General features: G+C 42.5%; 1 protein-coding gene across 9 annotated transcripts in view; it reads right to left on the bottom strand.

Moving 5' to 3' along the window:
• Positions 1-17910, bottom strand: part of Phactr1 (phosphatase and actin regulator 1) — a 463994-nt gene that overhangs the window by 277056 nt on the left and 169028 nt on the right. Inside the window, exon 1 of one of the 9 annotated variants that reach the window (XM_013110667.3) lies at positions 6415-6631. The exons of 7 other annotated variants lie outside the window; for them this stretch is intronic. The gene's annotated coding sequence lies outside the window, so the exon portion shown is untranslated. Of the gene's footprint in view, positions 1-5978; positions 6139-6414; positions 6632-17910 lie in introns of those variants that run through there. One more of the 9 variants, XM_013110666.3, reaches the window with a different exon arrangement.

The raw sequence follows: 17910 nt of genomic DNA, 5'->3' as shown, positions 1-17910 counted from the left end.
TCAGTGCTGCCAAAATACTTGGGGGCAAACTGATGTACAGCAATAACACATTACTTGTTCTGGCTCTTCAGAGGAGCCTTCTGCCTTCAGAGAAGGGAGCCTGGCATGAAGAAATCTGTCTATTCATGATACAGTGTGTTCTTGACTTGCTGGGAATCACTCATGACTGTAACAGAATGATCTTTCTGTCTAAAGCACTGGAGAGATACCTACTGTGGAATAACCCTCCTGTATACTGTAAAGATTTGTCACTCAAATCAGTCTAATAAAACACTGATTGGCCAATAGCCAGGCAGGAAGTATAGGTGGGGTGACCAAACTAAGGATGATGGGAAGGAGAAGGATGAAGTCAGGGGAGTTGCCAGCCAGATGCTGATAGGGCAAGATGGACACACCATACTTAGAAAAGGTATTGCCACATGTCAGAGTGTAAATAAGGAATATGGGTTAACTTAAAATGTAAGAGCTAGTTAGTAATAAGCCTGAACTATTGGTTGAGGATTTATAAGTAATATTAAGTCTCAGTGTGTTTATTTGGGAGTTGCTGGCAGGACAGAAACGTCCGCATCCAGATTCCTTTCATGCATGCGTCTACTGGGTTGGTATGTGTCTGTGTGGGTGCACATATGTGTAGGTGCATGAACACCATGTGTGCATGTGTGTGTGTGGCTGCTATTCCCTAGGTGCCATCTACACAGTCTTTTGAAACAGGGTTTATTTTTTTTCTGGCCAGGAGCTCACTGAGTAGGCTGAGATGGCTGACCAGCAAGCCCCAGGTATCTTCCTGTCTCTGTCTTCTCAGCCCAGGGATTACAAGAACACATCACCACATCTGGGTTTTTACATGGCTTCTGGGTATGGAACTCAGGTCTTCAAGCTTGTATGACAAGTGCATTACCAAGTCAACTCATGAATGTTTTTAAGAAGAAGGATGTGTTACACACAACTAAATATCGACTCCTATAAAAGGAGTTCTTAATTGATCTAGATAATAAAAACCTGGAGTCAGATATAGAGGGAAATGCTGAGAGATCAGAGAGAAGGAACAAGCCACAGCACAACTTACTTCCTCCTAAGCACCTCAGCAGAGAGCAATTTCCTGTTTCTCCCTGCTTATATCCTGTTTCTGCCCAGCTACATCACTTCCTATCTGTCTGTACAGACCTCCAGACCTCTATGGTTAGCTGGTGGTGAGCTCCATTCTCTGACCCCCAGACAGGTTTTATTTGTGCAGAAAGATATCACCACAGACTCATTTGCTTTTCTTAATATATATATATTCTTTATCATCATCAGCTCCCACCCCTACCGCTATCCCTGCCATGCCTACTTTCGCTTGAATTTTCTTGTTTGGATAGAGCATTCATACTGCCAATTGGGAACTGTGGTGGAAAGGAAGTGTGTGCACACTTGCCCTCACCTGTGTGCTCCTGAATCTCACACTTCACAGTTACCATTTTCTGGTTTCTGTCTTTCAGTGTCAGCACATTTACAACAGTTGTCACTTCTTGTGCTTGCCATAACACTGACAAACTTTTTAATCAATTTCTATGAAATTAAAGAGATAAAACTTGGAGAGGACATGATGTGAAAATATCATTGCACATCATTTTACTCTCTACTCCCAAATTCTGTCTCTGCATTAAGTGTGTGTGAGAATATTTGTGTCTATTTCATTGACTGTCACTATTCATGAAAAATGGGAGCAGAGAGGACTAGGGGCTGACTATAGGAGGGATGTGAGCATACATAGTCACATAAACCATATTAGTAACCCAGATGAAAGCGTTAATTTTCAACTTCCTTTGTGAGGCAGAGGAGTGAAAGGAAATGAGAAGTTGTCCAGAGAAGTAACAACATCCTTTGGACCTAGGGACAATCTGATCAAAATGACATCTTCCCTCCTGGAGAGCTATTCCTGCTAAGTTACAGCCTTGTTAAGGACAACTCATTTAGTTCATTGACAGAAGACATAGTGGGAGTCAATGAAACGAGGCCTTTGCTTTCCCACACACTACAAGTGCCTCAAGAAGTCAAGCTTCTCAGCGGTTGGGATAGGGGGCTGGTGGGGGGCAGGGGAGGAGGGGAGGGAGAGGGAACTGGGATTGACAGGTAAAACAAGCTTGTTTCTAATTTAAATTAGAAAATTAAAGAAAAACCACAAAAGGAGTCAAGCTTCTCTTCAAGGTTGCTTGGCCCAGATGACCAGAGGCTCTATCTGCAGGTTAGCCTGTGGTTAACTGAGGAAGGTACCATTTTCCTTTAGAGAAATGCTAGGCTCCTTTCCTGATCTCACTAGCTTTAAAAACAAAGATGCTACACTCTCTCCTTAACTGGGTAGCTGTCAGTTCATGTTGAAACCTGACCCCGGCATCTGTGGAGGTGACTCCACTTAGAAAGCAGATCTTAGAAGAAATGATTAAGATGTGAGCTACAAGGGAGGGCTTCATCTGTGGTATCCTCATGGGAACAGATTAGAACATAAACAATACATAGACCCAAGAGTGAAAACACAAAAGCACAGTGAAAAGATAGCCATCTCAACCCAAGGACAGAGGCCATCCTAGTCTACAGAGCTGGGAAGGGACTTTCCTTTTCCCAGCCAGGGTATTTTGTTGCAATAGGCAGATGTAGCCAACTAACCAAGCACCAAAACTTATGCTTTTACTAACACCCATATCCCTTTCTGCTTGTTTTTTTTTAATGCTAGCTTTTAAATTCCTTTTGGCTAGATTCATAAGGAATACTCTAAGTTCCTATATTTTTAGACTTTTTTCTTCTTTGTTTTATGCACGTGTGTGTGTGTGTGTGTGTGTGTGGTATGTGTGTTTGTGTGTTCACATGTATGTGGTTGCACATGTGTGTACATGCATATGCACATGCTCGTGTGTGTGTGTGTGTGTGTGTGTGTGTGTGTGTGTGTCCATGTGGAGGCCCACCCAATACTGATGACCCTTCATGTTACATATTGAGGTACATACATCTTTGGTTGAACCTGGAGTTCACTGTTTTAGCTGGTCTGGCTAGCTAACTCACTCCAAGGAATCCCTGGGTCCTCTCTAGTTCTGGGATGACAGGCAGGTGACAGTGCCCACCTGGCCTTTACTTGGGTCCTGGGGATCAGAACTCTGACCTTCACCTTTACTGGCTACAGGATGTCCCCATCCCATCCCTTTACTTTTGACAGACTGTTGTTTGTTTCTCTTGAGTATCTTGGGGGAAAGGTAGAAAGTGCTACTTACCATTTTGTAGCTGAGGAAATAAGATACAACTAAATGATTTACTTATTTATTCAGGGCACAAACTGAGTTTGCGCCCCTCCCCTCATTTCCTGTGTTGTTTTTCCCTCCCTTTGCCCTTTGCCTTCTCTCTCAGCACCGTGACGTGGTCATGTCTAGGGTGTTTTTTATTACCAACACATACTTCCCCGTTCTAGAAATGTTTATCTCATTTTTCCTTGCAGTTTGGTTTGTCCTGCTTCTCTTGAATTTTTGCATTATCTTGTGGGTTTCCTAGGAAAAGAGGCCCTGTGAAGTTCTTCACCATTCCTCCTCGGAACAAACCCCGAAAGGAAGCTGTATCCACTCAATTACTTCCTTGGAAGCTGGGCATTGCATGCTTTTAGCCTGAAGCTAGGGATTCTAAACTTCACGGTATGCCAAACACTCAAGGAATGAAAACAGGACTTTGAGCACCTTTAGATTAATCATACTGTGGTCTTAGAACTTTGGGAGTGTAGTCATAGACCACCGTGGCCCTTCTACTAGACTGGGATAAGATCCCCAGGATTCCTAAACCTAGTAGATTCAGGCTGAGATACAGGCAGAGGGAAATCAAATGGGGCTGTATCATACAACATCAAATAGATGGCGTATTGGATATAACACAGACAATGATAGGAGTTGGATCAGCAGGGTGGTAACGCTCAGGGGCATCTGGACACCAATAGTGCTCACCTGGTACTTCCATTGTTATCCTGTATGGCTTAAATCAAAGCATGTCCAAAGCATGGGAACAAAGATGCCTTCTTAGATAGAGGAATAGACAAGCTAGAGAATTAATTCCAAAGCATGTTGAGGACCACAGATGCTAGGATAAAGGTTTACACACGAATGACCTGTTTTGTTTTGTTACCAATTATTCTGTGGTCACTACATGTTATGAATGAGACTAGGTAGTTTAAGATGCTGCGATTCCGTAAGCAATGTTGCTTTATCCATGCAACACCTACTTGCTTACAAAACAACTTGCTATCACCCACTTTCGTAGATGAGGAACATCTTACAAAGGCCAAGAAGCCTGTCTGATGTTCACTTACTAAAGTGGTGGCACAATTGGAATAGGAACACAATCAGCCTGACTTCAAAACCTACTGGTTTAACCAACACGTGTGTATTCTCTTAAGAACTGAATTTTCAAAATCCATTCTATGTCCCATCTTCTGAAACCATATCCTATAAAGTACTGAAATACCTGGCAAAGGACAACCTTGGTATCCACAAAGTACTTCCCAGAATGTCCCTTGTACAGAAAGTAATACAGAAGTCCTCTGTAAAACTGGAAGCCTGAGTTCTTGACATAGAAGATGTGGACACCCAAACCTAGGCATAGCATCAAATTGTAGGGAATTAGAGTGGGAAGCAATGTGCTCAAAGCTAGGTGGTTAAAAGCCTTGTGCTCGACAGGGTCTGGAGGCCATTTTTAAGAATCTCAGTCTCCTGGATATAATAGAAGGGCAAAAAAAAAAAAATAGGTCTCTAGCACACTTCAACTGATTAAATCCAGACAAAGGGATCTCAATGATTTAAACAAGGGTTTCCCGAGGGACCACTATGGTCTTTATAGGGAGCCCCTGAATTGTTCTATATTTATCACAAATATTTATATCATAGTATCTATATTTCAAATGTAGATTTTAATATATTTAATTTAATGTATTTAAATTTCAGGATTATCTTTGGCTTTCTTCTTTAGTTTAATCTGTTGGGTATCAGGATAAATGGGGTGTTGGGCACCCAGGAAAGAAAAAATGACAGAAATTCATGACAAGGCTTTTGAATTTTCTAATGTGTTATATGGTCCTGGATACTTAAGAACCACTGATAAGACATCTCTATTTGAGTAGTATAATACTCTGTCCCATAGTAGCTGTACCACTTTAAAGAGTTGTTTAAATTCAACACTTTCACCTCACACAATTTCCCCAAATTTGGGAGTAAGGTGAGAAAGGATAATATACAACAAAACTTGAATATCTCTTTATAATCAGTATTCTTAAGGGCATTTTCCATCTGCTTTTAGCATCACCGTGTTTAGTTTAGCGCACCTCATGTGGCCAGAGAAGAATTAAAACAATTCTTGTAAGGCATGTCTAGTCTATGTATCTGCTTCTCTAGAAGCCTGTGCCCACACAATCTATTAAAGCAATTCTTACTCCAAGTGAACCTGTTAACAGGTTCCCTGTAGATTCCCATCTCCTTGCAGCAAGCCTGACAATGCCAGCCCCGCCCCCATCCCACCCAACCTAATCCTTGTTTTTAACTTTCCATTTTTCAAGTCATCTACAATTTCCTCCCCTGAGTCCACCTCCCCCGAGGGACATCTTCTGATCTCAGGTTTTTGTCTTTCCTGTGTCTTTAAGTCGGAAACTTCCCAAGGCTCCCAAAAGCCGGCTTCTGCAAGCATCCAGGGCTTCGATGCCTCTACTGCAGTGAAGTCTGCAAGACCTGGGTCTACAAAGCATCTCCAGTTCTAGACCAGTCCTCAGTGATAGACTATCAGGGACATCCTCGGAACCCAACTCGAAGATTAAAAAAAACAAAAACAAAAAACAAACAAACAAAAAAAAACTAGCCAATTGATGATAGCAGTCCCCCAAAGGGAAGAATTCTCTAAATCATGCAAAGTGTAAAGCCAACACAAAATGCACCTAAGAAACCCACAAAAGCACCAAAATAATTCCAGACTCAGGCGCCTACCTTAAAGACCGCCCAGATCTCTGGGCTCACACAGTGTCTGGTCTCTGGTTCTTCAACAGCTGTGCTCTCTCAGAGTGAGCCACAGTCTCCCCCGGGGCTGGGCTCTGCAAACACACATGCTACACACACAGCCTTGCGGTGCCAGGCAGCCCCTTCGTTCCCCTTCCCGGCGTTGCCAGAGCCTGGCCACTGACCAGCTCCCTCGTGGAGAAGTTGGGGGACCGATCCAACTCACCCTGCGGAAGATGGCCATGCATGTCGGCAGCAGCGGGCTACTGTATCTCCCTTTCAAAGCTCAGATACCCTCCCGTTCCTCATTAGAATCCCAGAACAGCCTGCAGACAGATCACCTCTTCCTGGGCGGGACCACCCAGATCCTGCGGGGCGGTGTGACGCCCCCACCTACCCCCTGAAGCCAGACGCGGTCACCCCTTACCTTTACAGAGCCCTGGGTCTCCAAGGAGTACAGTTTCTCACTCGAACTGGGTGGCCACCGGTTTTGGAAGCCAGGGACATTTCGAAGGGAAACAGAAAGTAGCCCGGGGATCCAACCCAGACCCTGGACCTGCACTTGATCGCCCCCAAGCTCTGTGCTTCAGACTCAGCCCGCAGCTCCACAGGCTCAGCTTGGGAGGATCCCAAGGACTCAGCCATGGAGAAATCTGGAACTCACAGCCACCGCCTGAGCTGCTGATTTTTTTTTTTTTTGTATTTGTTGAGCTTTTAAATATGCAGTTTGTCTCCTTCTAAAGGGAATTAGCAATCCCATCACCTGACTCTTCTGGCTCCATTGAACAATTTAAACTCGTCCAGGAGCAACACTCCCCCACCATAAGTCCCCAGCCTGAACCCCAGGGAGCTTCAATACCCTCAGAGTGGGACAGCACTCAAAACACCAAACAAAGACAATTAACGTTTCCAGAATTTTCGTTTTGGCACTGCCTTTTTGCAGTGTGCATTTGTTTCTTTTTGCTTAATGCCTGGGTACAGGACCTCCTAAGTGATGGCACTGGGCAAGCTTGGATTTCTCACGATGTAACCGCAATAGCTGTCTTGAGATTAGGTATTGAATGACTTCAGGTAGTTGTCTGAACCTAAAGTTGAAAAGCCTCGTCTAGCTTCATAACACACACAAATTGTAAAGCCTGCAGTGTTCATTACTGTTGCCACATTTCTAAATTCTAGCAGTTGAAAGGGTAGTTGAACTTGGGAGGTCTTGAGTTCAGCCCCCCAACATGATCTGCCTATACCCTCCCCCAGCCACCTAGAAGACACATAATGGTTAAGCAAATGCTGCTAACTTGTTTCAGAAAATGAAACCTCCAGTTTTCATCCTAACCATATCACAATCCCCAAAGCCAAATAGTATATCTTGAAGCCACCACACTCCTGGGTAAAGGGAATGAGACTCATAGTAAGATGAGTTCTGTCCCAATTTCCCCAGTTTACACACACCTACCTTCTCTTGCCAAATGATGTCTGTTGAAGGGCCATTGAGAACTGGCTGTGAATGGAGAGTCTCTTTGCAAAATGGGGATGAAATTACACGAACATATCATGATGACCAGATTTACAAAATCCTGGCCCTCTGGTCTGTTTCACAAAAACGCCAAGATGACTTTTGTGCATAGTGGGCAGAGGTCCCTCCAGTCTCCAAGTTAACTGGGCCTTGCTACAAGATCTGGGATGAACTTCAAAAGGATCATTGCTGTCCTTGGGAACAGACACTAACTCAGCCTGTTTCCTTTTATTCTCCCTCCACATCTTCCAGAGGAAACCAATCCCATGACCAACGTTAAAGAAATTATCAATAGACAGATGCTGCGCCTTTAGAGTCACCTTTGAAATGCGTTGGTAACTATCTACCCATACATTCCTCTGCAGTGAGCCAAACGGAATCACTACCACCTTTCTGAGAGTCGAGAAGCCAGTGACACAGGCAGGAATTAGCAGTCAGGTCTGTCTTCCTGCTCTGGCGTGCAGATGTGTGTGAGGAAAATCCAAGTGGAATGACTGATCGGTGTTTATGTCTCACCCTGCAGGTGTGGTAAACACCATAGAACCTGTTGTGATAGGTGCTGCAGTAACTACTTTCTTAATAGGGATAAGGACACATTGGGAGATATTAGAAAACACCAGGTAATTTAACCTTCATATTGGACAAGGAACAATAATGGAAAACGTACATTGGTTGAAAAAGTAGAATTTCACAGATAGACACTCACCAATAGAAATATAATAGGAACTATGTGCGTACATAATCTTAAAATTTATAGTAGCCACATTTAAAAAACTGTGAAATTATTTTTAGATTACATTTAAGGTATCACTTTCATATGCAATTATAAATATTAATAGATTATTAAGTATTTTTTCTATTTCAGACTTCTAATTTGTATTTTACACTTATATCATATCTCAGGAATAGTCACATTTGAATTTCTCAGTAATCGCATATAATGGTTACCACATTAGATGGCCTAGCCCTGGATTATATTTAGCCACCATGGGGTTAGAATTCATTCTTTGGTAACATATTTGTCTGTATTACTAAAGATTTTAGGAGAATTTGTTGGCTCACAAGATGACTCAGTGGGTAGAGGTGCTTGCTGCCAGCCTGATGGGGTGTGATCTGTAGACATACATGGGGAAAGGAGAGAACTGACTCTCCCAAGCTGTCCTCTAATCATACATGTGCCCTGGCATGTGCACCCATGTAATAAATGCTTAAAGAAAAATAAACAAATAGAAAATGACTTTGTATTCACTTGGGTCTAGCTCTATGGCGTCACTCAAATAACATCTTCAGTAGAACAGGAAAGTGTCTAACAAATTTTAAAATGAGGTAATGCCAAAAAATTTAGTTTCTTTCATGCTACCAGGGAAGCATGAAGAGTAAAACAAATAAATCCTGGGTCTGAGAAGGTTTATTCTTTGGGTTCTCTGTACTGTTCAGGTCAGCATCCTCAGTATCAATGAAAGTGAACCCATGTTGGCATGTCCAGTGTCACATGTGATCCTAAGTTAGCATCCTCAGTGTCATGTGTGACCCTGTGTCAGCATCTTCAATGTCACATGTGACCCTATGTCAGCATCCCCATTGTCATGTGACCTTATGTCAGCATCCCCAGTGTCCTATGTGACCTTAGGTCCTATATACCTTTCTCCTCTCTGTGTATTTCCTGAAGCCCCTGAAATAAGCCATACAATCTTATCAAATCCACTGTTCCCCTTCCTAAGTCACAGGGTCTTGGCTGTAACTCAAGCCATCTCAAGAACTCAGGCCTTGTCTTGGAGCCTCTGCCTCCTGCCCTTCATAGTCATTTTCTACCCTGCCTTCACTGTGTGTAAGCATCAAATTCAGGCATTGCATCATGTAACTTCTCATTTTAAAGACTTCAATAGGAAACTCTTCCCTTTTAGATAAAATCCCTGCTGCCTGGTGTGATATACTCGAAATGTATAAACTGGCTTCCTCCTCAACTCATTGCTTCAATTTCTTGATTCTGTTTCATCTATGTCTTTTACTGTCACATGAACTCAATGGCTCTGTGCTTTTTTAAAGTCATATTTCTCTGCCTGGAATATATATATATACATCCTTAAAATGCCAACTAACTGACCAGATATCACACTCGTGTAACAGTTGCTCATCTATTATTGACTGTAGTTAGTTACTCTTACAATCCTCCTATCTACTTCACCATACCACACATAGTGATGTGTGTAACTGCAGCACTCAGGTAGAGGACACAGAGGGATTACAGATTGAGGCCAGTCTGTGATACACAGTAAGACCCAGTCTAAAGAAAATAGATGCATTATAACCTTTGTCTCAGTCTAACATAATCATATGATAATGACCTCGTCAGGTCTAGGAACCATCTGCCATCCTTGAATTTACCATGGAGCACAAGATTATCTTCACCAGCAACATGACTAATAAATGCCTGAGGGATTAAAACATCCCCATTTCCATTTCTTCTGCCAATGGCTTGGTGAATCCCCACAAACATCATCACTGAGCTCACTATTACCTATCAGTGCTTTCAGGGCTCAGAGTAGGACACCTTAGGCATCCTGAACATTTTACTTAATCTCAAGAACAACAAATCAATACCGCAGTGACCTACCTCCAATAATGTGAGGCATCTTAAATTCAGTTCTTCTCTTTGAACAAGTATATTAAGATCACTCTTATGAACACTGCTTAGTATAAATTGGTGAAGTATTACAGCTCCAGTGTATATGGGATCACATCCTCACATAGTAACTTATTTATAAACAGCTTAATGCATGTGGGTTCTGTATTTTCAATGTTCCTAGCTTGTTCTTTTAAGGCCTCAGCTTCTTAGACAGCGGGGACAAAGAGGACATACTCTGATAGTGTTTTGTGTGGACTAAGTTTATGGTGGCCTGTGAAATTCCGGGCATGGCTCTTAGCTTCATTGTCCCATGAGTTTTGTTTGTTTGTTTTTGTTTTTCTTTATTCTGGCTCTCCATGGTTTCTTTACTCTCTGGAATAATGGTTCTCAACCTTATTAATGCTCCAACCATAAAATAATTTTTGTTGCTACTTGGAAAGTATAAGTTTTGCTACCATTATGAATCATAATGTAAATATTATTTTGGAGATAGAGGCTTGCTGAAGGTGTCACCACTCACAGGTGGAGAACGACTGCTCTAGTCTATTGGTGTTTTAACCAAAAGAAAGACTGACCCCATATGCAAAGAGAATTCTCATTCATCCCTGTTAGGACGCAATTGTGGGAGTCCATTGAACATGTAGCATCAAGTGTGAACCCTAATGTAAGCTATGAGCAAGGCTGTGACAGAAAGGTAATCTGTTATAATGAATGCAGCTCTCGAATGCTGACAATGGGGAAGGCTATGTGTTGGGGATATGGAAAAATCACCACACCTTCCTCCCAGTTTTGTTGTGAAACCAAAATTTAAAAAAAATAGTGTGTCTTAAAACAAGGGAACTTCGAATGTCCTGTCCCCGGGAGTCTAGCACTTTACTCACTGGGATCTGATATTTTCTACAAGTTGATTCCCTCCTACATGTCTGTTACTCAGCTATTTACTATTTCCTATACTTCGTTTCCACAAATGGAACTAAACCATATGAATGGCAGTGCATGACTGCAGGCTTAACGAATTCTTCTCGAAGAGAAGTAAGTAGAAAATATACTTGCATCACAGAGTAAACACATCTTGACCTACATAGACAGGGCAGCAGACTTGATACCAACACAAGAAGGTGTCAGTGGGGATTCTGGGGGACTCTGGAGTCTGAGATAGGCTCAGACTTGGACACATGATTCTGCAAGGGGGTGAAGACACAGTAGATTCTTGTGTGTGGGGGTGTCTGTGAGCTCTTGGTCTGACTGCTGTGTCATTGCATGGAAAATAGTTTTTCTTAAGACTAAGAGCTGTTAGACCATCATGAAGCATCAGGGATTAAGCCAGGGAGTCTATGGGGTGCCTGAGGGGTACGAGCTTTCTTTTCCTATGCTTTCCCATCTCCTTTCTGCTCTTCTCCCCACTGGCACCCAAGCAGGTGGTGTGCTGACTTATATCTACCATCTGTTTTCCTCCTTTGCTTCCATTCCTTCTCCCTTCTGATGCCCTTTCTCTCTCTCTCTCTCTCTCTCTCTCTCTCTCTCTCTCTCTCTCTCTCTCTCTCTCTCTCTCTGCCTATCCTTTCCTTTTTTCCTCCACTCTTCCCATTTATTATGTTTAATGGGAGTCAATTTTGTGCCTTGCTATTCTTGGCCAACTCCATAAGACGCCCTGCATGGAGATCTTCTTGCTGGAGCCGTGTTAATCTTACTGGGTTTCTAAACTTAGATTAGTTTGTTTTTGCTTCTTTGTTGGAAAATCTGCAATTTCATAAACAAGAACATGTGAGAGCAAAGAACTCTTTCTTGGAGCAAAGGGAACTGCTTCTTAAGGTTTCCCAGAATGAAGGCAGAGTCTGACAGGAACGTGATCTGAGGGCTCAAGAACAATCCATAACACAGTAGTTATTACCTCGCTCCCTGCCAAGTCGGTGCCACTGCCAATCTCAGAAGCCATTTTTCACACCACTTTCAGTCATCTCAGCACAATGCAAGTGACAGCTTCACTTGGGGTGAGCAACGGGAAAAGGCAGTTTCCCACAGGCTGAGGCTGTTTCTGTTGCTCTCTCCAAAGCACTGTGTGGGATAGATGTCATGACTTGGGTCCAAATAGGACTGAGATGGGAGTAAGATGCAAGAGGGATGTGAGTGGAGTCAGAATTGGCTACTAGAGCAAAATTAAGAGACCTGGGCTTGGATTCAAGCCATCCCACCTGGTCATGCAGGCTATTTAGTCCAATTTTAGTGAACCAAAAAGAAAATCTGGCCTGATGCTTGCAAAGGGCATGGCACCCAGCAGGTGCTGACTGCCCCCAGCCAGCATGGCTCTGAGCCTCTCTTTTCTTGTTTCTGAAATGAAGACTAGACCCTTTTTGTAGAGTGATTTGGTAGAAATTGAATGAGGTTGCCAGTAAATGATAAATGTCACGAGTGTCTTCTAGCAAATTTTCATGGTTTAGATTATGTTTTCTAAAGGTGGGCATGACAGACCACATCTGTCATCCAACACATTCTAGAAGCTGAATGTTTTTCCTTCAAGGCACAGGATCTGATTCTTCACCCTTTGAATACTTTTTTGTTTTGTTTTTTGTTTTTTGAGACAGGGTTTCTCTGTATTGTTTTGGAGCCTGTCCTGGAACTCACTCTGTAGACCAGCCTGGCTTCAGACTCACAGAGGTCCACCTGCCTCTGCCTCCCAAGTTCTGGGATTAAAGGCGTGTGCCACCATCACCCTGCTACCCTTTGAATCCTAATGCGTTTGGAACTTCCTTGGCTTCCATCATTTCAGGTGGCTAATTCTAAAGGTGGAAGAGGCTTCACTATTAAAAGCAATGTCATGAAAACTGACTCTCCCTCTCTCTGGAGCCGTCAATTCACCATAGCTCCTCAGTTAGAAAAAAAGTGGGGGTTTGTGAACCCCTTTATTATTTATGAAGAATGTTGATGAGCTTGGTATACAACTACTGTGAGTTCGTGAATGTGGCAGTCCTGTCATGCCCAGTGACAGGACTGGTGTACTCCAGTCCTCCCTGATATCTGGCTCTTACAAACATTTTATCCCATCTTTAGCCATTGTCCCTGAACCTTAGAAAACGTGCATGTGTACATGTGTGCGTGTGTGCATGAGTGTGTGTGTGTGTGTGTGTGATACTTATTCCCTGTGCTGTGCTTGAAGGCCACTACAGCCATCCCCACAATGACAGACCATGCCCTCAAACAGTGAGCCCAAATCAGCTCTTCCTCCCTTGTTTCTGTCACTATTTTGTCATACCAAAGAGGAAAATCACTACCACAGTTGTCAAACCTCTTTGGTTTAAAAAGCATTAATATTAAACAGTCTTCAAGTTGTATGTGAATGTATTAGCATATAAATCGTCTTTAAACTTGTTTTAAATAGTATTGTCATAGTCACTGTATCCAGACTTCTTCCAGGTTGCACGCCTTCTTCAATCCACTTGACCTTTTGACTAGTTTGTGTCTATGCTGTCTTTAAAGGAATTACCCAAGGCTCACCTCCTCCAGGAAACTTCCCTCCAATAACTACAGTGCTTTGGGCCATTTAACTTGGTCTTCCTTCCCATTGAACACATATGCTAGGAGAACTGTGTCTATGTGGGAAGATACTGCCATTGGGGCACAAAGGCTTTAGAGTGATAAATGTTTTGCAGTTCCTAGGTGTTTCATTCTTTGGCTTAGGGTTTGGAAATGGTATCAAGTTTTGTAATTTTTTAAAAATCTCATCCTTACAGCAATTCTGGGTTCCTGAATCCAGAGCTCTGTCTGCTCCAGTCTTCAAAAACAATGTTTTGGGTCTTAGTAGGCCAAAAAATACTTTGAGTCTTAATAGACCAATAATGAAAAGGGCAAAACCTGTTCTGAAACCAAATGAAATATAATATTAGTTAGGAAATAGTCAAGTATATCAGAGGGTGAGAGCTACAGGTGTATACTAAGGAAGTATAAATGATGAACCTAACTGAAATGAAAATATAATCTTCCCTACATGTTCCTTCCTAGGGAAAGCAATAGGTCCAATGCTCAGGTCTTGCAATTCATGTAGGACCAGCACTTAAGCCTTAGCTGTGTGTTCTCTGAAAGGCTGTTATGCCTAAGGAGAAGATATACAGTGCCCAAGTCTTAGGATTATCGCCAAGGTAAATGGGTCATTAAGTCAAACAGTAGCATCTTAACAAGACAGAGCGAGAGAGAGAGAGAGAGAGAGAGAGAGAGAGAGAGAGAGAGAGAGAGAGAGAGAGAGAGAGAGAGGAAACAGACAGAGATCTTGGATGCTATCTGGGTCACCAGCAGCCCACTCACACCCTATTCCAATCACCATGAAGGATTTTGATCGCAGGGTCTCAGAGCCTCCTTCTTCTGTCCATGTGTACTTCCTGCTTCATAGGTGCCCCATATCACTGTATGTATTAGCCTTCATGCAAATGCCACAATCCTGAGGGATTGTTTTAAAGAATGAAATAAATCTGAGCTGCTTGTCCAGCTCATCCACTTCCGGTCATTCTTGATTGTCTGAGTCATCATCTCAGACTGGCCAAGCTGCTCTAGGGGAGGAAGTCCTTTCTCACTAAAGATAGCCAACCAGATCTGAGATTTCTCAGTCAGATCAGCATCTCAATGGGGCAAAAGAGGGCAACATTAATGTTGGAAAGATCAGGACCATCGGAAACAGAACTTGTGATTAATTATTCACTCGCAAATTTGAATGTATATTCATTTATTCAGTCAGCTACTAGTTATTATCAGCTTGCCATCCCTGGACAGACACACATGAATACAATGGATTTGGTTTCTGTTCTCATAAAGTGAAGTAACTGTCATGCCATCAAATAGTCCTGGTATAAAGGCACCCTTTATTTATATATATTTTTTTAAAAGATTTGTCTTGTTTTGTGTATGTATGTGTTTGTGTGAATATGTTTGTATGTATGTGTAGGCGTGTGTGTCTGTATGTGTGTACATATGTCTATGTGTGTGAATGTATGTGTTGGTGTGTGTCTATGTATGTGTGCATACATTTATGTATATGTGTGTATATGTATGTGTGTGTGAGTGTGTGTGTCCATGTGTATGTGTATGCATTTGGTGTCTGTGTGTATGTTTATGTGTGTATATGTTGGTGTGTGTATGTGTGCATTTGTTTGTGTACATGTGTGCAGGTGCCTATAGAGGACAGAAAAGTTCATCAGAATGGTTGGAGCTGGAGTTACAGGTAGTTGTGAGCTCCAGATTAGTAGGGGTGCTTTTTCCTTTCTCTTCTATTTACCTACTTCTTCAGCATTGGCCTGTGTCTGGAGCCCTCTCTTGGTCTTACTCTTCTCTAGGAGCCTACAACCTTCTGTCTGGTTTCCCTTCTATACCAGTTGCTATTTCTCTGCTCCACATTCTTAACCCCTCACCAGAAACATCACAATAACCTTACTGATTGTCCATTTGCAAAATGCTCCTCTTTGCTTTCCATACTGCCACCAGAATCATCTTTCTAAAATAGGGCTTGTGTGTGGCATCCTTTCTGTAGCTTGTATTCCTTCCATGCAGCACAATGTTTAAGCTGTTCAGCACGATACTGAACTCTTCCTTATCTAGCACGCTATCCCGACTCATCTCTAACGGGATCTATGTTTAGTGCCAAATTTTCTGCTAGCAAGGTCTACTTAGCTTTTTATAGAATTTTAATTGCCCCCATCTATCTTCTCATCAGTGAAGACACGTCTGCTTTCCTCTGTGGGTTCACCCAATGCATGCCCCGAATAACACTGGTCTTATATGATTCTGTTGTAAAATGGAACCTCTGGTCAGTGGTTCTGGGTAATGTCATTGCACATACCAGCTCCCATCTCACCCTGGAGATTCCACACACTTTAGCAGTTCAAGTGCTCTGGGAGGTCCTACAGCAAATGAGCTAACTAACACTGCCTAACCCAATGTTTCTTAAAAACTAGAACCTCCCTTTTCTTGGAATACCAGAATCTAGCAAATGCATTAGGAAATACTATCCATTAAAATCTTCTCCATTCATACTTCCTAGCTCATTTGTTTATTACTCGTTGGTTTGACAAGTATTTACTCAGCACCAAGATTGAGAGAGCATTCCCATGTAAAACCAAGATAAACACTGTCTTTACTGTGATGGAATCTATAGTTTTGGCGGAAAAGCAGACGCGTTAACAAGCAGTGAGTGACACAGTACTAAAAGGCTAATGAGTGGGGCAGTGGTTGGGTGGGGCTTCCTGGAGGAAGTGGCTTCTTATAGAGACCCAAGGAGTGATGGAATTACTATCTGGGAGTCAAGGGCAGAAAGAGAAAGTAGCACCCACAGCTTTTACTAAGGCACTGAGAACAAACGGAGCATGAAAATGTCCTAGGAGCATTGAAAGAAATAGAAGCCCCACACTATGGGTGGCAGACCTCATTTTGACACATTTCTAATGTTCTGGAAGTCCTGCCTCATAAGCTGACCGGGATTTTCTGGGATATTGTCTTCCTTATCTCTCTTGTCCCTACTCTTGACTTTTCTTTCCTTCCCAGTCCCACCCAGCTGGCAAAGTGGGTGTACAGTAAACCTTTGAACACTGTAGCAATCCAATTAGACACATTATTTTAGGGGGACAACTTGTCTTTTGGCACACAGAATCACGTTCAGAGCCACACACAACAACACACTCCTATTTCTGGCTTTTCTGACAGAGTAAGTTTATTTTTAAAGAGGCTTTACTGTTCAAGATGATTATATTGTAGACATTGCTTTAGTTTTCTTTTTAATGTATTTTTGAATGAATGGATTGAAAATATAGATATGTGGTCATGAATGGAGAGGGATTTTTTTAAAAAAAAACTGACCAGACTGGTATTTAATGCTAGAGGCTTAGGATTGAGTGTCCCCTGGAGTCCAACAGCAGGACTTGGGGTTTCTCTCTGCAGACACTGAGCTGGGTTTCCTGTCCTCTGTGGCCCCTTCCTGCACAGACACTGCTTTTTGAACCCTTTTCTTCCATGGCTGCTGTCTGGTAATTGAAGAGCTATCCCTTTTCTCATCAGTAGAAATGCCTCTTAATTAGTGAAGGGAAGTGGTGCAATGTGGTGAGAACATTGCAATTGTTCCCAATTAATCCCACATGGCGTTGGGAAAAGTTAATAATCCATATAACAACCTGGGAGCTAAATATGCAGAACTTTCATCCTTTATCAATTATTTTTCTGCGGCTCCAGCAAAGGGAAGAAAACTCAACAGCAAGATGCAAGCAGGGGTCTTCACAGAGTCACAGCAGCATAAATTCCTAGCCATGACCTCAACTAGAAGAGGGAGTCACCTGGGTCACTCAGACCACATCTGTTCCCAGATGTTTTACAGCTTCTGTGAATCTTCACATCTTGGCAACTGTTTAACCACTGGTGGAGTAGGTATTTTCTTGTTTATACTAATTATCACCAATGCAAGGTCACCTTCACACTCATACTTAGGTGGAAAGGAACTGCACATTTTAATTTCATTATTGGCGTGTTTCAAAATTCTTTCACAAGGAATATTTTACAGATCTACGAACCCCTAATGATGCTGCACTGAAGATCTTATCCTAGGGCCAGAATACTCACTGGTAGTAAAGGACATGTATTTCTCAGGTTAGCGTATAAGGCACAGAGATCACTGCCATTCCAGACATTTCTGATGCTATACCAGCTTTGCAACTGTCTTTGTAGGAACAGGGTTATTCCAAGGAGAGACACCAGTGCCTCTCCTCCAGATATCAGATTATCAAGACAACAGATAATTTCCTCAGGGAGATCGTGCTGGG

Source organism: Mesocricetus auratus, unplaced genomic scaffold (genome assembly GCF_017639785.1).
Source record: "Mesocricetus auratus isolate SY011 unplaced genomic scaffold, BCM_Maur_2.0 Super-Scaffold_100013, whole genome shotgun sequence".
NCBI lineage: Eukaryota > Metazoa > Chordata > Mammalia > Rodentia > Cricetidae > Mesocricetus > Mesocricetus auratus.
Note: the sequence above shows the minus strand (reverse complement) of the source record. Positions and strands in the feature narration are given on the sequence as shown.